Source organism: Giraffa tippelskirchi, chromosome 1, assembly GCF_054371585.1.
Source record: "Giraffa tippelskirchi isolate mGirTip1 chromosome 1, T2T-mGirTip1v1.2.pri, whole genome shotgun sequence".
Lineage (NCBI taxonomy): Eukaryota > Metazoa > Chordata > Mammalia > Artiodactyla > Giraffidae > Giraffa > Giraffa tippelskirchi.
The window spans coordinates 214,003,787-214,027,156 of NC_137275.1; the positions used below are offsets into that span (position 1 = coordinate 214,003,787).

Consider the following 23,370-nt stretch of genomic DNA (forward strand, 5'->3'; position numbering starts at 1 on the left):
CTGTTGCATTCCTTGGCGAGTTGCATGTGTCATGAGCTTAGTGTCATATTGGTCTGTGATGGATTGGGATAAAGCCTAGTCCTTGATCATACTGCTACAAAGCAAACATCATAGAGAAGAACATACATCCCCAATTGGACTTGTGAAAAGTATGTCATGACTTTAATCTGCAAAGGTCAAGGTCCTTTCAATATGTTTAACAGGAGTTTGTATTTATTCTTTTATGAACTACATATCAGTACTTGTTGTTATTGTTTAGTTGCTAGGTCTTGTCCGACTCTATTGTAACCCCATGGACTGTAGCCCTCCAGGCCCTTCTGTCCATGGGATTTCCCAGGCAAAAATACTGGAGTGGGTTGCCGTTTCCTCCTACAGAGGATCTTCCTGAACCAGGAATCGAACCTGAGTTTCCTGCATTGGCAGGCAAATTCTTTACTACTGAGCCACCAGAGAAGCCCACCTATTTGTATACTTTGTTATTCTTCTAGTGTTGATATTTTTCCAATCAATTTTTAAGAACTTGCATAAGTTTTGTTTTGCCATTTTTGTTGCAAATGTTTTTCACTTCAGTGAAGCATTTTTCAGAACAAAAGGTAAAAAAAAATACATATATATATATACATATATGCCCCAAGATCACAGTTTTTGACTAAATGTTTAAATATTGTCATTGCCATCTCTTTGCACCAATATGTCTTTTTTTTTAACTTTTAATTTTATATTCGGGTATAGCTGATGAACAATGTTGTGATAGTTTCAGGTGGACAGCAAAGGGACTCGGCCATACATATACATGTATCTCTTCTCCCCCACTCTCCCCTCCTATCCAGGCTGCTATATAACGAGCAGCATTCCATGTGCTATGCAGTAGGTCCTTGTTGTTTATCCATTTTAAATGCAGCAGTGTGTACCTATCCTTCCAATGATGTTGAAGCTGGAACTCCAATACTTTGGCCACCTGATGCAAAGAGATGACTCATTGGAAAAGACCCTGATGCTGGGAAAGATTGAGGGCAGGAGAAGAAGGGGACAACAGAGGATGAGATGGATGGATGGCATCACCGACTCAATGGACATGGGTTTGGGTGGACTTGGAGAGTTGGTGATGGACAGGGAGGCCTGGCATGCTGCGGTTCATGGGGTCGCAAAGAGTCGGACACGACTGAGCGACTGACCTGAACTGAACTGTACCTGTCCATCCCAAACTCCCTAACTATCCCTTTCCCATAGGATACACCAGTTTATCTTTAGATCTAGAAAAAACCTTGAAGAGTCTTTAGACTGAGCACCCCTCCATGCCTGAAGCCAGGACAGACCCTGGGACTCTCAGAATGCCTCAGCCAGCCAGTGATCCTCCTGCAACTAAACCCAGGTTCCTGGTGCTCTTCCAGGGCTACCATCTTTGCCCATAGCAAATGCTAAAGAAAATAGCAGCCCCTGATAAGGAATCCCGAATTCCAGATTAATGCCCCAGAGCGATGATATGGTTTTCTTGGGAGCAGCTGTTTTATAAATAGAACTTGGGGGCATCTCAGGCCTTCCATATAGGGTAATGTGCTGCTGCTGGGGTCTGCTCTATGAAGCAGAGGACGGACCGTAAGACACTGACATGTGAACATTAGCCACACAGATGTCTTGGTGTTTGTCATCTTGAGAAAATCAGTTAATGTCCTGGGTGAATCTGTAAATAGGAATAAAAATAAAATTTGCTCTCCCTGCGGACATCTTAAGAATTTTGGTTGGGCTTCAAGAGGAGGCCCAGAGAGATCATCATTGGCCTGGGAAATCATCAGTAAGACTCTCTGCCTGGTTAAAAAATCATCTGGAAGAGACATTTGGCAGCTGGCATGTTCAGCCCCTGCCTTCAGGTAGGACTACACTTACACCATTTCAGAGTGATGCCTGTGTCTCCTGTCTTTAAAGAAGGAAGGGAGATTCTATAGTCGAGCGACTGTTCCTTTGGCCAGCACTGTCGTGGCCTTGACAGTGTTAATGGAGCCAGGCAGGGAGGAAGCCATCCCTGGGCCATGGTCCTCCTGGGGGAGAGTCAGAAGGGGGCATCCTCATGTCCCGGGGATGGTGGCACTTAGGTTCCCAGTGTGTCCTGTGTCTAGTGGAGTCTGATGCAGCTGTGATAAAGAACATTATTAAGATGCTCCTTGGGCTTCTCTTTAGATGATGTAATCTCACTGGCTTTCACATGTCCTACCTGGAATTTTCTCCAGCCATCTTTTGCTTCATTTAGCAATTAATCCCAAGTTCATTTTGTATCTTTGGATGTGAATCCCAGGCTACACAGAGAATTCCAGTAGCTGGAAATGTGGATTTTCCACAATTTTAAATATTTACCCCTTGACTTTTTAGCAGAGATTTCTAGGGCCAACCCTTCATCGTCTATGGAAGGTTAAAAGTTAAGAGTAAGCATTCTCACTCAGCTTGAATCCTCACTTCAGTACTTCTCATGGCCTTGGACTGCTTACCTTATCTTTCTGTCAATTTTCTCATCTGCAAAATGGAAATACTCAGAGTATATAGACTCTGAGCATTGTTCAGAGTATGATATGAGTTAACACATGCAGTTAAGTCCTCAAAATAGTGTCTGACAAGGATGATAGCTGCTATTTTTTTTTTTTTTTTAACCATGACCCAAAGTCTAAGGTTTGCTTCAAGTGAATGGAATGATTCTCAGACCAAGTTCTTTCATTGTCCATTTATTAGAAGGGAGTCTAATTTAGTCCTGAATTCTCTTCCAAATCATATTCACTCTGTTCAGTATAGTAAGTATAGATACAACGTTGTTGGTTTTTCTTTGGGAAGGGCTTTGGGAATGAATCCACATCACTGTTTTAGAAATGCCCTGTGTTCCTTGTGCTGCTCACCTCCTCTCTTTGAAATTCCACGGTGTTTGCTACCAGCTCATTCAGTAAGACAGTATGCCCACTTACTGTTTAGATGAGATGTTCTTTAATCCTTAGAGTATGGGAATTTGCATTAAAATTAATTGTTAGTTAATCACATTAGCAAACCAGAAAGATTTATTATTTAGTAGGGCAAAAAATAATTTACTGAAGTCTCCTTTGAAATATATTAGTGGTTGTCTCTATTCTTTGAAGAGAATTAATACTGGATATACCTTTTTTTAAAAAAAATAATTAGAACAAAAGGGCACAAGAGCAGTGGTACCCTACTTCATCTGCAACAGTTATACTGTTCACACTTGCCCCAGGTCATAGCAACATCAAGGTCAAGCTCCCAGTAACGTCAAGTATAATGTACTCTGCCCCTGCACATACACATGCACATACTCTCCCATTCTCTCTCACCATAATGTTTTGTGGATGAGGAAACAGACCTCGGTGTCTTTCACAGCCATTTGAAGCCATTGTGCAGAGTGCTGAGTTCATGGTTCTGCTTTTTTTTTTTTTTTTTAATAAATTTATTTATTTTAGTTGGGGGCTAATTACTTTACAATATTGTAGTGGTTTTTGCCATACATTGACATGAATCAGCCATGGGTTTACATGTGTTCCCCATCCTGAACCCCCCTCCCACCTCCCTCCCCATCCCATCCCTCTGGGTCATCCCATTGCCCCAGCCCTGAGCATTCGTCTCATGCATCGAACCTGGAATGGTGTTCTGTTTCACATATGCTAATATACATGTTTCAATGCTATTCTCTCAGAATGTCCCACCCTCACCTTCTCCCTCAGAGTCCATAAGACTGTTCTATGCATCTGTGTCTCTTATTCTGTCTCGCATATAGGGTTATATAGGTTCTGCTTTTATATATGTTAGAAATGTCTGTTGCCTGGATGAGTTTATGTTCACATTCATAAGCGCTGGCAGGTGTTTCCTTTATTAGAACATGCTCAACATTGCTTGTTGAATGATTGCACCTTTTAAAAGTCAATCGAGAAAGTAAAACTTAGGAATCTTGATTAAAAACAAGGCACCACTTGTGAAGATTCTAAGAATGCATAGCTGACTTTGGAACAGCCGTTCATTGTCAAACAGTCTCCCCATCCTCAGACAGACTCCACTGACTCCATACCCCACCTTCACTAACTGTCCTCTCTCTCCTCCCGTTCAGCCCCATGCTTCTTGGGGCATCGACCATGCTCAGCATCTCCACCTCCTCATCTCCCATTTGCTGTCCTGTGTGTCCTCTGACCCTGCACTTGCCACATCCACAGTGGCTCAGTGCAAGGGAGAGTTTTTAATCTTCACCTTCAGTTCAGTTCAGTCGCTCAGTCGTGTCCAACTCTTTGCGACCCCATGAATCGCAGCACACCAGGCCTCCCTGTCCATCACCAACTCCCGGAGTTTACCCAAACCCATGTCCATCAAGTCAGTGATGCCATCCAACCATCTCATCCTCTGTCGTCCCCTTCTCCTCCTGCCCCCAATCCTTCCCAGCATTAGGGTCTTTTCCAGTGAGTCAACTCTTCGCATGAGGTGGCCAAAGTATTGGAGTTTCAGCTTCAACATCAGTCCTTCCATTGAACACCCAGGACTGATCTCCACCTTAATTGACTATAAAACATTGGGTGAGACCCCTGAATGCTCCCTATTTCTTGAACCATCCTCCCTCCTTGGCTTACTAGGTATGACAATATCTTTGATTTCCTGTCTCCTCTTCCTCTGTCCATCCTTCAGATGTTGGTTCTTGGAGGTTCTTATCTGGGTGCTCATCTTCTCTTATTCTCTATAAGCAGTGTCATCTGTTCGCATGACTTCTGACATACAAATATTCTTTCATCCCAATTTTTTCTCCAGAGTTGTGCATTTGACCAACCTTCTTCTAGACATCTCCATTTGGATTTCACCTAGACACCTAAACCTCAACATGTCAGAAATTGAGCTTATTACTTTCTCTAATTTGCTTCCTGTCTTTTGTTCTTAATTTTATTGCACAGTACCACTGTGTACCCAGATGCCTAAGTCTAAGCCCAGGGAATCATCCTCGATTCCGCTCCTCTTCTCAACCCCATGTCTAGTCATTAATTTTATATTGCAGTCATTTCTAGAGTCCTTCCACTCTTTTCCATCCCCACTGCCATGACACTAGTCTGGACCATCATTACCTTTCCTGCGGATTGCTTTAACAGCCTCTTACCCAGTCTCCTTCTCGCTAGTATTGTAGACTTCTAACCCAAACTATCCAGCCACCAAAACAGCTTTCAGAATTTCTGGTGATGTCCCTCTCCAGCTTAAAAACCTTCCCCCGCTCCCTTTGGACCGGAAGATAAAGTCCAAACTCCTTCATATTTGTGATATGACCTCTGCTTACTTCTCCAGCCTTGAGTCATCATTACTTCCTTCTTCTCCAAACAATGGCCACCCCCGCCAGTCACTTTCTGCAGTTTCCTGCCGAGACCATGCTCTCTCTGGGTCACGTTCTTTCTCCATGTTATGTTCTTCATGTTCTTCCAGGAACACCCTTCAGCTACTCTTCACTTGGCTAATTCCTACGGATTCTTCAGGCCTGAGTTAAGATACTTACTTTCACTAAGCCCTGAACACTGGTTTGATGTCCACCAGAAGCATTGTTAGCCTAGAACTTACCCTATTATAGCACATATGAAGCCATTTTCTCTCTCTCCCTTCCTCCAGCCTCAGCTTCCTGCAGGCTAAGAGAGTGTTCACTTTTGTGCTGCCAGATCCTCGGCTCGGCACAAAGGGCTTTCATATACATTTACTGGAAGGAGGAAGAACAGAATGAAAGAAGACAGGTAACACCCCCATGGTTGCCCTAAGCATAAATGTTTGTGAAATTTCTCTCTGATGAGCATTTTCTATTGAGTTTGGTGCTTTTGTCTCCATTACTTTGGTTGACATTTCATCATGACATGAAGTAAGGGGAGGAGATTGTTTTCTTGGCCTGGCTTTTATTTATCTAGAAGTGTAGACAAGTACTGTCATGAGCAAGTGGCCATGCTTAGTACTCATTGCTCTGAAGGGTTGGCATAATATTCATTTGGAACTATATTATCAAATAGATATTCACTGAGAGTCATGCATAGCAGTGGGCAAGATGTTGGAATTATACAAAACAGGCCATAGTCTTCTCCCCTGCTCTTAGGATCTAACAGTCTAGGCATCCCATGGGTGGAATATACATATGACAGGTTCTGGGAGATGTCATATTTGTTATCTAGTGAGTAGAAGTTCCCAGAAAGGAATCATCATTGAGGGCCTTATAATTTTGGGCTTTTACCCTGATGGGATATGGATGATATCAATCTTTCTAAAATGGCTTCATTAATTCAATAAAGATTTATTAAAATGCTTATGATAGAGACCAAGCAGCTAGGTTAGAGATAGGAAAATGGTACAGTTGCTGCCCTTAAGAGACCTATAGTCCACTCAATTATAATGGAAGACCACTCTTCAAGGTTCTTTAACTGTGAGTTTTCAGAGATCTCCTGAACCTTCTGCACTTTTGTTTCTGTTGCTCATGATTCCCATCATTTGATCTTAGGAGGTCCCCTTCCAAGAAGTACTTCTTACCACCAAGAGAGTTAACCTTGGCTTCAGACAGCACAGTATGGTCCCAACTCAGAACTCTGAATACCTGAATCTTTTAAATAAGTGCTGGTTCTATTTCTAAAAAATAAAAAATAAACACGTTTAATATGCCTCAAGTCATTGGAAGGAAATCCCAACCTTGTAGGAAATGAACCACGAAGGACCTGAGCTGAATGGCTGTCACTCAGAGGGAGCAAATGCACATGCACAGCATCACGTGTAGCCAGACAGGGAAGTGGGGGCCCTTCCTTGACCTCAGTGAAGCCTTGGCCCCTTTTAGCCCCACATTGGATCCCAGATCTGGAGCTGGACTTGATTTACTGGATGATGCAATCACGAGGACACCGGCCATGTGGGTGTTGGAAGGGAGCTTCACTGGCAGTGTCAGCTGGTTGTCATGGACGCTCCGTACTGACCAAACTCACTTGGCTTGTCACAGCCCAGCCACCTGTTGTAAACAGCTGAGGGGGCCTGGCTCCACTGGGAGGTTGTTACTATCTCTAGTATGTTGTCTCTGCCTGGAGTGGGGAGGGGAGTGTGGACACAGTGAGGACAGGAACCAGCCCATTGCTGTTCTCATGGAGTCACCCTCTTTATCAGGAGCGGTGGTCCAGGCGTGGCTAGCATGAGGTCTTTCTTCTGCACGGGATCTGCCATCTCTTTGAAGACAAGAGAACCACGGGCCTGACTATAGTAGCAGCTCTGGAGAAAAGACTAGAATGACAGGTTGGAACCAGATCCTACAGGGCTTTGAATACTGACCCTTTGGAATTTATCCTTGAGCCCATGGAGCGTGATTAACTGTTTCAGAGCAGGGGAGTTGTAATAAACCCAGAATGAAACTGGGACGCTGGTTCACTGCTGCAGTTAAAGACCGAGACAGAGAAGTCAAGGGTAGACTGGGAACCAGCTGGGCAGGCGACTAGTTTATGTTGAATTGGTAAGATCGAGGAAGACAACCTACCAACAGAAGATGGACCAGGGCACCAGAAGGCAGATAAAACAGGTCACTCACTAACCTCAAGATCCTAATGCTTGAGCATCAAGCAGAGGTGGCCCAAGGCTCTGGAGAGGCGCTAGTGCACCATTAACGACCACTTGCAACCTTGGAACCAATTCTAGACCTGCTCAGTGCTATCTTCATAGTCACTGTCATTGTCTTCCTCCTCATTCCCCCTATCCCTATCTCCCTCCCCCTTCCCCACCCCCTCCTTCTCTTCTTTATTATTATTATTACTGTTGATCTCAGCAATATCTTGAGCCTAGAGTTCTCCCATATATTAGGGGTTCCTCTTCCCGTATGAATGACTGAGTAGGGATTATTACAAGGTGCGGTGAAAAGAGTGTGTTCTTTGGCATTGACTGACCTTGGTCTGAGCCTCAGCTCTGCACTTGGTTTATGGCATGGGACTTTGGGCAAGCTGCTTAACCCATGGCAACCCACTCCAGTATTCTTGCCTGGAGAGTCCCAGGGATGGCGGAGCCTGGTGGGCTGCTGTCTGTGGGGTCCCACAGAGTCGGACACGACTGAAGCGACTTAGCAGCAAAGCAGGGATCAATAATAGGTATCTCCTTTGGCTTCTGTGAGGCTTCACTTAGTTAATGTACGTGAAGTGTCTAGTCTATGCCTAGCACATCACGGGTCCCAGCTCCTGTTAGTGTCCTTTTGTCTTTCTCCTCTTACAGTAAAGAGCTTGTCCTGTGGATCTTGTTTCCCCCTAGCCAGTAGCAGAGCATTAATGGGAGGGATGTGAGTGGAACAGTAGCGTTCTTTCATTATAAGGTCAATCGAGCCATCTCCTCATTTTACCTTTACTGCCTCATCATACATGTACTGTACTGTACATGTACTGTGCCACTGGCTCTGGCTGACTTGGAGATCCAAGGTGACCAATTCACTATGGGAGGGACTCCCTGTCCAGGGGGATCCCAGCTAAACTCTTACCCTGGTCCAGATGAGAGAACAGTGGGGAGAAGGTGTGCACAGGGGTGCAAGCCTGCACTCAATGCCGTGGATACCCAGGAGCTCCTTTGTGCAAGTCCTTAGGATGGGTGCTGGGGTTCCTAAGATGACAATGGCTTTTGCATTTGGAATTTCATAGGCTTCATGAACCTCTTCTTGTGCTTGACCTCATGGGCCAGGTGTCACTCCTGGCTCTGGGTGCTGAGTTATCAGATGTACAGATGAGAGCTGCTCCTTGAGCAAAGGGCTAAGGACTCCCACGTGCTGGAGAATGTGCTGAGCCAGCCTCAGCCTCAGGGTGGGGACTCTGTGGGAGAGCACCCTGCAGGGGCTTGCCACTGCTTTCCAGAAGTGGGAAGAGCCAGGGGCCTCAGGGTCCATGTCAATGCAGTGCCAGGCCTTCAGGGTAGGGAGGACATGGGTTTGGGGAAGGGCTGGCTATATTGGATCACAGGGTCACTGTTTAGTTTGTTTGTCACTGGCCTTTGAGGATACCTACCGAAGCCCACTGATGATGTCTTATATGACGTGACTCCTGTAAAAATGAGATGATTCAAAGACTCCCAGCCACTGCCTCCTAAAGGCTGGAACCTCAGGATTTTCTTAGCCAGTGTTTCTCCCTGTTATAGAGCAGCTAACAAGTTAGGTTCACTGGGTTTGGCTGGAGACTTCTGCACACATCAGTAGGGGCAAGCACACTGTTCCTTGGAGAGCAAAGGAACAAAGCATTGAGAGTAATGGACATTTTAATGTTGATATGCTGAGCTTTCTGTTCTCAAGTACACAACAGCAATTTCGTCCCAGATAGAAATTCCCAAACACACTCCTCAGTTAGTGGAATATGACTTTACCCGCCACTAGATGGCGCCCCATGTGCGTATAAGCCTCTCCTACATTTAGACCTTGAGTTAGTTGTGATGCAAAGAACCGACTCATTGGAAAAGACCCTGATGCTGGGAAGGTTTGAAGGCAAAAGGAGATGAGGGCGGTAGTGGATGAGATGGCTAGATAGCATCACTGGCTCAATGGACATGAATCTGTGCAAACTCCGGGAGACAGTGAAGGACAGGGAAGGCTGGTGTGCTGCAGTCCATGGGGTCGCAGAGTCGGACACGACTTAGCGACTGAGCAACAGACAACACTACCTCAGTTGGTGGGATATGACTTTACCCGCCACTAGACGGCGCCCCATGTGCGTACAAGCCTCTCCTACATGGAGAACTTGAGTTAGATTTTCCAGATTTTTAAAAACATGTACACACACACACACACAAATTCTAACACAATCATCAAGTCTTTAATTTTCCTTTTAGCATTCAAATGATGGGTTTATTCACATTCTCTGGAAATTTGGTTTAATGCAAAGAATACCCATAGGTATTCTTGAATACTATGGACCACAAATCATGATTCAGAGGCTGCGCTGAATTTATTCCATTAAAATAGTATATTTTGGTCTGTCTTGTAAAGTAGCGCATGTGGTGTTTAACAAAAACGTTTTTAAATTCAGGTTTTTTTAAGACACCAGAGGAGAAAGTAAGAACACAAATTAAATAATACTTACTCAATGGCAGGCAATGTTCTAAGATGTTTTAAACATTAACTCATTTAATCTTCAGAGCTTAGAAATAGCTCTTCCATATACATCATTATGGGCTTCCCTTGTGGCTCAGCTGGTAAAGAATCCACCTGCAATGTAGGAGACCTGAGTTCAATCCCTGGGTTGGAAAGATCCCCTGGAGAAGGGAACAGCTGGCTACCCACTCCAGTATTATGGCCTCAAGAATTCCATGGGTCACAAAGAGTCGGACACAATTGAGCGGCTTTCACACTTTCCACTATACATCATTATAACCGTCTGATAGACGAGGAAATGGAGACTAAGAAATGTAGGAGATTCCCCATTGTTTTAGCCAGTAAATGACAGACTAATCCAACTCCTCCTGATCTGGACTCCTTTACGGTACTTTCTGAGCTTCCTTGGAGACTCAGATGGCAAAGAATCTGCCTGCAGTGTGGGAGACCTGGGTTCAGTCCCTAGGTTGAGAAAATCCTGGAGAAGGGCATGGCAACCCACTCCAGTATTCTTGCCTAGAGAATTCCATGGCTACAGTCCATGGGGTCACAAAGAGTTGGACACAACTGAGTGACTGCATGGTGCATTCTCCTGCATCCCACTGGTCCAGACAATCAGGAGAGGCTTCACAGAAATCAGGTGGTGGCATGAGAGGTATTTGAATTCTGATTTCTCTATTTTTCCTTTGTCTCAACTTTCTTGTATGTATCATAGGAACAGAACAGTTCCTAACTGCTGTGAGAGGACTTTGTAACTTGTAAAACCTTACACATATGTCTGCTGCTATCATTTGGGGGGACAATTTGGGGTTTTGTGGGAATATTAGAACTCTCATATGTGAAGCCTATGACCCTTCCCTCATTCACACAAGAAGCATTCCTTGCCGCTGTGTGAGAGCTCCCACACTGACGTGCCTGTACTGTTTCATCACCAAATCTGGTCTACCCTGAGCTCTCTCTTAGCTGAATGTTGAGTGAGATTTCCTGTGCTTTCAGCAGGTGATTCTGGCTTAGCCTCAGGATCCAGAAATAATAGACTGTGGCAGGACAACTCCAGGGGTGGGACCCCAGCCTGAACAGAGAGATGGCCCATGCCAGTTCTATACAAGCCAAACCACCAAGATGAGGCAGGGTTTTTTTTTTAATTATTATTTTGGAGCACAAAGTACTGTTTCTGAGTTTCCATTTCAAGTGGCAAATCAGATCGTCCCTTTGACAGAAGGCTTCAATTAGAACCCGTCTCCGCATCAGCTTTAAAAGGCGTTCTTCTTCTTTGGACTTGATGCAAGTCTTGCTTCTAAGAGCTTCGCTATTTTGGCTCTGTGACCCAGACTCTGATCCCTGCATGTGACTCATTTTGTATCTGGAAGTTCTCATTGACAGACTCTTGGTATAAGAAAAATCCTGTTCGCTTTGGGGATTTGAAAGCTCAGAAATACACATCCTTCTCCTTTGACGTCTCAAGATACTAGCTGTTGTAAAACAGAATCAGGGCTGATAGGTCTATTGGAATAACTTTATTCCAATAGAGAAATAATTTTCATCAGAGAAAATATTTATGTTTATTTTAGTTCTGAACATTTTTGTCCCAGAATCCTGTAATAAATATGGTGTATGTGGCTTTCTTTACCTTCTGCAATGCCTGTGTGGGATATGGGTCCACTCAGCTACCTTAAGCAGGGTTTCCTAGAGCTTAGGCCAGCTGAGTTCATCCACCAAGGCCATTCTCTATCTGCCCAGCCTCCAGACCACCAGGGGGCATTGTGAGCCAGGACCACAGGGGATGTAGCTGCTTCTCAAAACCAGATATACCACTGGAAAGGGGCCCCCACTGGGCCTTCTCCCTGGAATTTTTTTTTTTTTAATTTTATTTTTAACTGGAGGATAATTACTTGACGATATTGTGATGATTTCTGCCATACATCAACATGAATCAGCCATAGGTCTACACACTGTGCTTAGTCACTCAGTCGTGTCCAACTCTGTAATCCCATGGACTGTAGCCCACCAGGCTCCTCTGTCCATGGGGATTCTCCAGGCGAGAATACTGGAGTGGGTTGCCATGCCCTTCTTCAGGGGATCTTCCCAACCCAGGGATCAAACTCAAGTCTCCCGCATTGCAGGCAGATTGTTTACCAGCTGAGCTACCCGAGAAGCCCATAGGTATACATACATAAAGACAAAATGTCTCTATTGTAGGTGTAAGATGGAAAAATACCGGGGATATGCTAGAAGGACTCTGTGAATGTGCCAAGGAAACACCAGTAGTGCAGGGCCATGATGTGCTGACAGCCCCTACAGGATACTCCAGGAGGACTTGGTGGTTGGTGTTGACTCGGCCTGTCCACTGTAGGGGAGAGGGGAGCCTCAGCATTTGCCCAGAAGTTGTGATGATTATTAGTCTGTAACTCCAAGCTCTTTCTGGCTGCTGGACAGTGGGCGGGAGGGCAGTATGCAGCTCAGCAGGTCCAGGGCTGGTTTTCCGTGTAGAACTCATTGATTTGAGACCATTTCAGTCCTTGGGACACTTTTAATTAGGGCCTCAAGACATGGGGTTCAAACTCATGCCTTGGCTGTCACTTTACCGTGGACCATCAAAGGGGGTACAGATGGCTGCCGCTCTGTTGCCTCCCTTATCCCAAGAAGATGTCCCTCCCTTGCTTGCCCTGTAGTTCAGCTGGTAGAAAATCTGCCTGCAATGTGGGAGACCTGTGTTTTATCCTTGGGTTGGGAAGATTTCCTGGAGAAGGGAAAGGCTACCCACTCTAGTATTCTGGCCTAGAGAATTGCATGGACTGTATAGTCCATGGGGTCGCAAAGAGTCGGACGTGACTGAGCAACTTTCACTTTCACTAGTACCTCTAACAATCAGGCAGTTGCAGGAAAGTGCCAGAGAGGGAGGTGGGCAAGAAGGAAAATCCAAGGGTCTTGCTAACCCCTCGTAGGCTCTAGGCCCTAGGCTTCCTTAACCACTTTGGCTCATAGTTTCACAGTTGAATGTTGCTCTTTTTTTTTTTTTTCAGCCCAGCCTGTGGGGCCACACCCATGCAGAAAGGTTGACTTAAGGCATCCTCAGTGTCATTATAGCCTCGGTATCAGTCAATGGAACTCTTTTTTGCTTCCCATAACAGTCCACGCCAAGCACAGCCTTCTCATCTCTTGCCTGGATAAATCCTAGTTGATCTTGCTGTTTTCATTCTGTCCCCTCTATCCACTTTGTTCTTCACACAGCTGCCGATATGGTCTTTCTGGAACACGGCTGATAGGATCACTCCCTTGAAACAGACCAATAAGAAAATGGTTTCCTGTTGCCTTTAGGACCGAATCTAAACTCCCGGGTCTGGCATTCAAGAGCCGTCGCATCTGAACTCTCCTCTCCCCATCACTGGCTCCCCATCATGAGCACACTCGGAAGAGTCTAGTCCTACAGAGATGCTTACATCTCCCTGCCCGTTTCTGCCTCAGAGCATCTGTGTCCATGCTGTCCCCTTGGCCCATCATTCTAAAGACCTCTCTGCCTTGATCATTTTTTTCCTCGTCCTTCTAGATTCTACTGAAATGTCCCAAACTCCTGGAATCCTGCCCCGCCTGCTCCTTAAGCAGGATTAGTCAAGCTGTCTTCTTTGTATCCCCAACAAGCCCTGGCCAGGCCCCCTTAGAGCTCGACAAAGAGCTATTTGGTCAATGTTTATACACCTGCCTTCTCCATCAGATGATAAACTTCTCAAAAGTAGAGACTGGGAAGCTACCACTGTACTAGCTCAACACATGCTTGAAGCAGTCAATGAAAGACCCAGTCTAGTTCAGCCTTCCTCGGTAAGGCAGAGAGATCCGCACACTGTGGTGTCCTCCTAATACTACCTGGACCAGAAACTGCCCCTCTTTAGACATCTTTCTCCCAGCCAAGTACCTGATCTCTGAGCCTCATATATACCTCGACCCAAAGCTACCAGTGTGGCCCTGGACTCCAGGGAGGAAGGGGCAGGGCCCCGTGGTTGCGCCTCTGAGAACAGGCCAGCGAACAATGGCAGGAAGTGTCCAAGTGGGAAACAATCAGCCGGGCACAGCCCAAATGGAGGAGCTTCCTGATTGGCTTGATTTGTTCTGAGCAGGAACTCTTAGAATAACTTTGGAATTATCCCAGTGGGATGACAAATTTCGCCACGGAGGAGGAACTGTCACCTGGCAATGTCAAGCATGGAAAACATGATTGGAAAAAAAACAAAGCCTAAGAGAAAGATCCCTTTAGGAAGATCCGTTTGGGTTTAGCAGCTCACCCCACCCCACCCCCCCACCTCCCAGGTCCTGCCACGACATCCCAGGGCAGTCTCCTTTGGAGTCTCCTCTCTGGGCGCAGTTGTGGGGACACCTGTGCCTTCCAGATGGAGATTGTTCTCCCTCTAGGGCTCAAAGGCCAGAGGCACTGTTGTCCTTGGGTGCCCTGTTGGCGGCTCATGGAAGCTCAAGCTGTCAGTGGCCACAGGTGGTCATGCCCCCTCTCAGAACCATGTTCCTGCAGGAGGCAGTGATTGAGCACCTGCTGTGTACAGCGCATTGCAGGCACCACGAGGGGGTGTAGTGAGACCCCAGCTGCTGTTTCCACTCTCACAGCACAGTGATTGCCAAACTGCATTCTGCTCTATGGAAAGGCCACCCCAGGCAAGGATTCGGTGAGAGGAGGTGGAGGGGCTCCCCCTCAGCTCATGCCTCAACCAGGACAGCTCTCTTTGATCAAGTTGTTGGAAAAGAAAATTCTAGCAAAAGGAGGAAACCAAAAATCTTTGGGGGTAGGGATGGTTTCATTTGCTTTTGGGAGGAAGCACAGGACAACAGTTAGTATCCTAGGCTCCACAATATAATAACCATAATGGAAAAGAATTGAAAAAAAAAAAAAGCGTATATACATGTATTAATATATAGGGCTTCCCAGGTGACTCTAGTGGTAAAGAATCTGCCTGCCAATGCAGGAGACACAACAGACACAGGTTCGACCCCCGGGTTGGGAAGATCCCCTGGAGTAGGAAGTGGCAACCTGCTCCAGTATTCTTGCCTGGAAAATCCCGTGGGCAGAGGATCCTGGCGGGCTACAATCCCTGGAGCTGCAGAGAGTCAGACAAGACTGACTGAGTATGGGCACACACACAGACACATGTATCTGAATTGCTTTGCTAATTCACTTGAAACTAACACAGTCTAGTAAATCAATTATGCTTCAATTTTTTAAAAAAGAAAAAAAATCCTAGGCTCCAACAGGGGGCAGCCCTGGGTTTGGACTCTAGCTCTGCCTTCTATTGGTGGCTGACCACAAGTTCGTGATCCTTTCTCAACCTCTGGTCTGTCACCTGTCAAGTGTGGATTATAGTAGTAGTTACTATGCAGATTGCAAAGAGTTGAATAATGCTTACAAACCAGGTAGTTCATTGTCTGGCCCATGGTAAATGCTCACCTAATGTTAGCTATGTAACTACTACTCCTCTTGAACATTAAGTAGTGTTTTTCCATGGATGACTCATTAATGTACTAACTCAAGTATCTTGAAAGTGCTCTCGGCCTCCCCAGAGTAACCTCCTGTATAGGACAACAGGAAGAAATGTGTTGATTACCCCCCAGAGTGGGCATTTATAAAAGCTTTGGCTGAGGCCATGTGGATGCACACACACACACACACACACACACACAGAGGCTGATGAGAAACTCTCACTCAGCAGGAGAACTATCACAGAGTGCTGGATTTAGGCACAAACAATGAATAAATGGGGATTCAGAAGAGAGGACTGTGCCATGTAAACAATTTTCACAGTCAGAGATGAAAGCCCATATGCTTCCTGCTTGAAGGAGTGAATTCAAAGAGAATCACAGGGGGAAATGAAGTAAGTACAGAGATGGTCCCTCTTTTTGGCCCAATTTCTGCACATCTGTTTCTCCTCCACAGGAGGTTTTATTTAGGTGAGCCCCAGAGTAAATAAGAACAGTATGTTACATGCAGACACACACACACATATACATGGAGTCAGGTGAAATTGTTTATTTGAGATATTTGGTGAAGAGTGAAAAGTCTAGAAATCACAGCAGCTACCTTCTGTGTCATATCAGAGAAAGCGAATAAGACAAGTTTTCTTTTTTAATCAGTTCTTTGTACCAAATCCATAGTTGCCATTATTTTTAATTTTTTTAAGAATCATTTTTGACTGAAGGAGTGGAGCCAAAGGGTCTGTCTTGAAACTACTTCCAACTGAGAAACAATTCATGCATTCATTTATAGAGCCAATATATCTTGAGAACTTTCACTAAGCCAGGTTTCTTATTAGACCCAAGCTAGCCTGATGCTAGAAGCCATATTCAAGGAAAGATAAAGGAGAGATGGTTGTTATCCTCAAGAGTTTGCAAATGGGAGTTGGGGATGGAACTCCAGATGCATAAGAAAGTGATTCAAATACAATGGCATATGACTGGTGATGGAAATATGTCTGTAAGATATGGCAGCAAGCAAGCATGGGAAAGGTGTCAGGGAAGACTTCAGAAAAGAGAAAGTACCTAAGCTGATTAATAAGTAGTGATAACCCAGGGAACACACTGGCAGAACTTAGTGGCTAATATATGTGTGTGGTGTTTACCAAAGAGGGGCAAGTCAGAGGTCGTGGTAATATCATACCATGAGGTATCATACCATACCATAATATCACATAGAGGACAGACTTGTGTTGCCAAAGGAGAGGGAAGGTAGAGGAGGGGTGGATTGGGAGTTTGGGGTTAGCAGTTGCAAACTACTGTATATGAGATAGATAAACAACACGGTCCTATTGACTAGTACAGGGACACAAGGAACTATATTCAGTATCCTGTGATGAAAAGTATCCTGTGATGTAAAGAATATGAAATAGATATGAAAAAGAGTATGAAAAAGGATATATATATGTATAACTGAGTCACTCTGCTGTACAGCAGAAATTAGTACAACATTGTAAATTAACTACACGTCAATAACAATTTTTTGAAAAATTAAACAAAAACACAAGATAACATCCAGGTTTCCATCTTAAGTAGGATGGATTCATGGTGGTACCGGCAGTGGAACTGAAGAAGGCCAGATGGAGGAACAGCTCTATGAAGAGGATAAATTTGGTCTCACATATGTTGGATTTGAGATACTTATGGGCCATCCAGGTAGAGACACTGAAAATGCAATTTTTATGTAGAGGCTGGAGTTAGGAGAGAGGCTGAGGGTGTCGGTTGGGTAGATATAAGTCAGTGTTTAGGTGGAAATTAAAACTCGAGGGTGGACGTGATTAGCCAAGGATAAAATATCCAGCCAAGTGAACATTTAGTGAAGAAGTAGAAGAGGCACCTGTATTGAGGATGTGGTATCTCAGCTTCTGAAGGGGAGGGGAGTGGCCCTCAGGGTTTTATAAAAGGAAGAAGTCAGTAGATTCACACTGAAGGGTGTCCATTAGATGTGGCAGTTAGGATGTCATGGACTTTAACAAGACCAGATTCAGCAGCATGGCAGGTGCCCAGGCAGTGGAGTGGGTTGAGGGGTGACTGGGGTGTGAGGAGGTTGAGGCAGCAAGAGGCAGGCAAGTGCTATTGGGGAAATCTGGAAGAGATATTCAGCAGTAATAGGAACAGGACTCAGGGTCAAGAGAAGTTCACCTATTTCTGGTGTGAGAGAATTTGTTCTGAAGGGACTAATGGGAAGGAGGCATCCTGGAGATAAGTTGAAGCTACAGCAGAGAAGGGGTCTTTGATAAAGAGCCAACCCAGAGGCATTTGCACAAGGTCAAGTACACAGATGGAGTCATTGACCTTCACCGGGAGGGTCCCTGATTCAGAGGCTGGAGGTGAAAGGCTGGATGAGATATTTTTTTCTCTTCCTACAGAGAAAGTTATTTCTTGGGAAGATAGGGTTTAAGTTACTGAGAAATGTATTGCTTTGGAAGGAGATCATCTCATTTTCATGTAATCAAAACTCTTTATTTCTGATGAAACAGACTCACACGAGAATCACACCCAAGACATCAAGGCTCAGTGCCTGCTTGGAAATGATTTTCTGCAGCAGAAATCAGCTTGCATAGATTCTGACAGGATGAGCCATGTGATTTCAGATGAGCTAAATATACAAGAAAAGAATAGGCTGGTTTCCAGAGGCTGAGAAAAACTGACAGAGAAATTTTCATTCATATTTACTTGGGATTAAATTTGATTGTACCAACATCAATAATGAAAAGTGGTAATATGTCCCAGCAGTTCACTCAGATAAAAATAGAAAGCAATCCAGTATTGGTTTTTTTCAATGAATATACAAATTCTAATACATTTGAGGGAGTGGTGAAAGTAGCAAAACCAAGCTGAGAGTTTAAAAATTATACTGAATAGCACCATCTCCAAGTTAGTGTCACTATAGAATCCTTTAAAATGTGTTCTTGCTTTGCTTTTCATTCACTCAACAAACATTTATTGGGCCTCTATGTATACAGAATAGAATATAAGGGGAAAAAAAGAATATATTGTACAGTAATAAAATCATAAAATAATGTCCTATTTCTCAGTAAGCCTGTACTCAGGAGAGGGTGGTACAGGTAGGGTTGGGGAGGATGGACACATTTTTTAATGCCCCAATACCAGGTGAGGTACACCAGGTATCTTAGAGGGCTAAGGATGCTCTTAGCTCTCTAAGGATGCCATGATGGGGACTGGGAAGGAGTGAACACGTTAGGATGAGTGGGTTGAAGAAAAACATTACTAAGGCAACAGTTTGAGCTTTGACCATCAGATGTTTTTCCAGTAGATAGAGTTGGGAGAGGAAAGTCCAGGCTTTTTCACAGAGCAGCATGCTCTCTGTTCTGGCTGGGACATGGGAATGTGTAAGGCTGGGTAGGGGGGAGAGCAGACATGGAGGGTGTGACCTTCCAGCCTAAGAAGGTCGACCAGATTCGGGAAGGAGATGATGGGGAACCATCCACTTTTCAGCAAGGGAAAGGATATGAGCTACACTTCAGGAATTCTTAAAGGCACCATTCTCTTCTCGGCCATATTTCTGTCTCCATGATGACGAAGGGGGAAAAAATGAAACGAGCTTGAGTTTCCACTGACACCTTGCAGTCAAGGAAGGTCCTGTTCTTTCACAAGGAGAAGTGGAAATCCTCTGTTTATCTAAAGGTCATTAACCTCTTTCACAGTAAAATACCAAATGGTCTGTGGTGATTCCAGATATACTCATCTAAATAAAAGGAAACTGTCTCCTTGCAAATTGAGTCACAAATAAAAAATATTTGGGGAGTGCCATAGAAACAAGTGCACTGTTATCCTGAAATATGGAAAATGAATTCTGTAGCATCTAGTTGTGTGAATGGAGACAGTATTCTGCCCAGTGTCCTACCTGGAATATGGAAACAGAAAGCTCTTAAGATAGATAGACAGATAGGTGGAAGGATGGATGGACAGACAGATAGATGGATGGATGATAGATAGATAGATGAATAAATAGATGGATGGATGGTTAGATAGATAGAGCTAAATATTCTTAGGATGGAGGGGTTACAAAATCGGGTCCCAGGTAGAACTGAGGGTCCAGGCAGCAAGAACTAACAGGGCAGTCTTCAGAACCTGCTGTAGGAATGATTATCTTGCCCCCACCATTATTACCCATTCTTGGGTTACTCCTCCCAAGATACAGATTTCTAACAAGAGTCCAGTTGACCTACTCCTTGGCCAGGGATGTGGGACCCTTTGATTAATAGTTTCACCAAATCCACAAGGTACTCCAGAGAGACTGTTTCCCAGTGGAGGAGCTGCATGGTCTTCCCCAAAGGAAAGGGGAAGGGATCCTGGGCAGGTGAAATTAGCAATGCCCACCACCTTAGCATCTGTCACGTCACTCACTTCTGGACCGCCTATATAATATGTCTTCTGATCCCACTCTGTAAGCAGAACTCCAGGATCATAGGTAAGCTCTGTGTTGTCCAGTCTCATGTGTAGGGGTGACTAGCTCACTATACTGCAAGGCTTTATTCTGGGGCAGTCTTTCAAATGTGTGGACAGGCCAGTCCTGGCTATTTCTGGTATGATCCAGCTGGCAGAAGCTGTGAGCATTGGACTGACACAAACATCGCAGCCCCAGCATACCAGAGATGCTAAGGCTTGGATGATTGTTGTTGCGCAAAGAGTGGGAACTTCCCCGCTGAGGCTTTGGATGGGGCAGGATGTTGGGTGGAGTGAAGCACAGCCCTAAGCAAGCCCCATCTTATAAGAGTTGATTAGCAGGAACGGATTGCAAGCCTCGTGATTGTTCACTTTTTCCCCCTCTTTTGCTGCTGAGACATTAATGAGGGTCTGGGCTGTGATTAGCTATGGCCCCACATCCTCAGCATACTTCTATAAGCATTCATTCAAACTTCAACAATGTGTGGTAAACTGCATCACTTAGGATTAAATGTGGATGCAAGTAACAAAGACCCACAGTCATAGTGGCTTACACAAGATGTTTATTTCTCCCTCCAGGAAAAATCCACAGGTAGGCAGTCAAGTGCTCTCTGGTGGCTGTGAGCTGGGAAGCCCTTAGGGACCAAGCCTTCTTCTAGCTTTTCCCTCTCCTGTCTTTGTTCTCAGAGTCCAGGATGGCAGTGAGAGCTTCACCCACATATCTCTGCATTTCAGGCAGAAGGATGAAGGAAAGGAGGAAAGAGGAAAGCGCTACAGAAGGTTCTAGAAGCTGCCTACCACACTTTGACTTACATCCCTTTGGCCAGAACATGCTGCCCATGGTTACAAAAGATGCTAAGGAGTGTGGACATTATTCTGTGTGCCTTGTGCCCAGCTTAACTTTAGGGATTACATTATAGTGAGAGAAGGGGAGGGTGGTCTTGGTGAACAATTTGCAGCCTCTTTTACATTTTGCTCCATGCTAGATGCGTAAACAGGCAGCTCTCTTCTCCTCCGAGGAGCATACTTTCTCCCTGAGGTTGTTGTTTTGGCAGGTTGGTCAGACAGGCACCCCCACTTGACTGCTCAACTATGAAATTGCAGTTCTAGGGGAAAGAACAGGTCTAAATTCAGCACCTCGGACCAGTCTGTCAGCATCTCCTTTTTATTCTGGGAGAATTTACCAAATCTCTACTATATGTCAACTGAGCAGCAATGGTTGACCTCTTCACAGTCTATGTCTGTGACCCGGGCCCATGTCCCCTGACAGGAAAATTACAAAGGGTCCATTGTCAGGGAGAGGCTGATCTTGCTCAGACCTTGTTCAGAAATGTACTTAGAATCCCCAGGATTTTGTGAAAATGTTTCTTTTTATTTTTTTTTTTAATTATTTATTTGCCTGCCCTGGGTCTTAGTTGTGGCATGCAAACTAAATTCTGGCACGTGGGATCTAGTCCACTGACCAGGGATTGAACCTGGGCTCCCTGCATTGGGAGAGTGGAGTCTTAGCCACTGGACCACCGGGGAAGTCCCTGAAACATTTGTTTACTGCTCCTCTCACTTCAGCTTTTAGCTGGTGCTGAGTTGGCTCCATGAGGAAGCCCAGAAGTCCTCCTTCCTCTTGGTCACTCTACCCTTTCCCCTTCTGCTCTTCCCACCACCCCTGACCCCGCTAAAAAGTGAAACTGTTAGTTGCACAGTCATGTCTGACTCTTTGCAACCCCATGGACTGTAGCCCACCAGGCTCCTTTGTCCAAGGAATTCTCCAGGCAAGAATACTGGAGTGGATTGCTGTTCTCTTTTCCAGGGGATCTTCCCAACTCAGGGATTGAACCTAGGTCTCCTGCACTGCAGGCAGATTCTTTACCATCTGAGCCACCCAGGAAGCTGGGCCCCAATTCATATCATCCATGCTCCCCCACTGAATAGTAAGTTCCACTTACCTTTGGTTTTCCCATTTCCTAAATGGAGCCCCTACAAGTCACGGTGTTTGCTAAACTTGACCTCTGCTCTTCCAAGGGTTGGAACTCAGACCGTGAGTAGAAGCTGGTCAACTTTCACTGACCAGTGCTGATGGTCAGCACTGTCCAAAGAGGGAAGGGCTGCCTTGAGAGGTGGTGAGTTCTCTGTGTGCAGAGGATTTCAAGCAGAAATCCTGGGTGGAGAACAATTTAGGGGCTTTGTGTTTCTGGAAATCAATTAGGTTAAATGGCTTCTACCTCTATACCTCTAGCATGACCTTCTGTGGTTCTATGAGCATAAAAATCCATTGTGTTGCACTATGAGTTCTTGAGGAAGTGAGGAAAAAGAAGAACGTGATCCTAGCGAGGTAGCCGAAAGCAATGGCAAAGAGTCCTGATTCTCTAGGACTAGTTCTCCAGTACCATGGCCCAAATCCTGGCCTCATTATGATTGTGACCCTGAACAAGTCAGCAGCATTCTGTATGTCAGTCCTTCATCTGCGTAAAGAAAGAGAAAGAATTCTTGTTTCACAGGATATGAAGATTAAGTATCATAATGCATGTGAAACAGGTAGAGCAGTGCTTAGCACATAGTAAGCACTTGACAGTCCTCCTCATTATTATTGTTGTTACATACAAACAATATATACATATCAAAAACAATGTTAGAATTCCTAGTTTCGTAACAATTATTCTCACCATCACTGATGGAGAAAGAAAAGATGGAATACACCTGAGTTTATCGGCAAAGCCTTCCCCAAGCGATTAGACTATTGGAAACCCAGTCTGTATTAGTTTGCACCTTTTGCATTCAACTGAGAGATACACATGCAAAGGAAATACTGATTGGCTCCTATAAGTTGAATAGGCAGAGATACCACAGAGAATCGTGGCAAGCAGGAGCTAGAGACTCAGTGGCCCAGGGCCCCTCCCTTGTTCTCGCCTCTCTTTGTTTGAGCCTCGTTTTCTCCCACTGAAGATGAAGGAAGGAAGGGCCCCTGGAGGGCTTGGAAGGCTAAGTATTTCTGGGCCATCCAAGGCCCAGCAGAATGAGAGCACAAAGAGAGCAGTGGGGATGAGGGACCTGGATGCTGAGAACCTCTCTGAGGCGTCTTGGTGAACCATGTTCTCTGGAGAGTAGAGTGTGCAGTCCCTGCAAAGGCCATGCAAGGCCACATGCTCCTAGGTGAGGGAGGGACATATGATATTCTGGGCCTCAGCCTGTGTTATCTCCTCTGCCTGGCCCATTTTCTTCTCTTTTCCACCTGATGAAGGCATCCTTCAAGACCCAGCTAACATAACACTTACTCAGTCAAGTTTTCCTCACCACTTTGTATCTGTAGGAAATTGCATTTAGCTGTGATCACAACAGTGGCTTAAACTCTGCAGAAAATCCGGAGTGAACTGTCCAGAGCTGGTATAGTC

General features: G+C 45.1%; 1 protein-coding gene across 26 annotated transcripts in view; it reads left to right on the forward strand.

Annotated features, from left to right (window-relative positions):
* The window catches only part of PALM2AKAP2 (PALM2 and AKAP2 fusion), a 473,479-nt gene that overhangs the window by 211,387 nt on the left and 238,722 nt on the right, over positions 1–23,370 (forward strand). For 6 of the 26 annotated variants that reach the window (XM_081526517.1, XM_081526363.1, XM_081526438.1 and 3 more), the window contains exon 1: positions 10,661–10,721. The exons of 12 other annotated variants lie outside the window; for them this stretch is intronic. The gene's annotated coding sequence lies outside the window, so the exon portion shown is untranslated. Of the gene's footprint in view, positions 1–10,660; positions 10,722–17,107; positions 17,231–23,370 lie in introns of those variants that run through there. 8 more of the 26 variants (XM_081526395.1, XM_081526506.1, XM_081526371.1 and 5 more) reach the window with 2 other exon arrangements.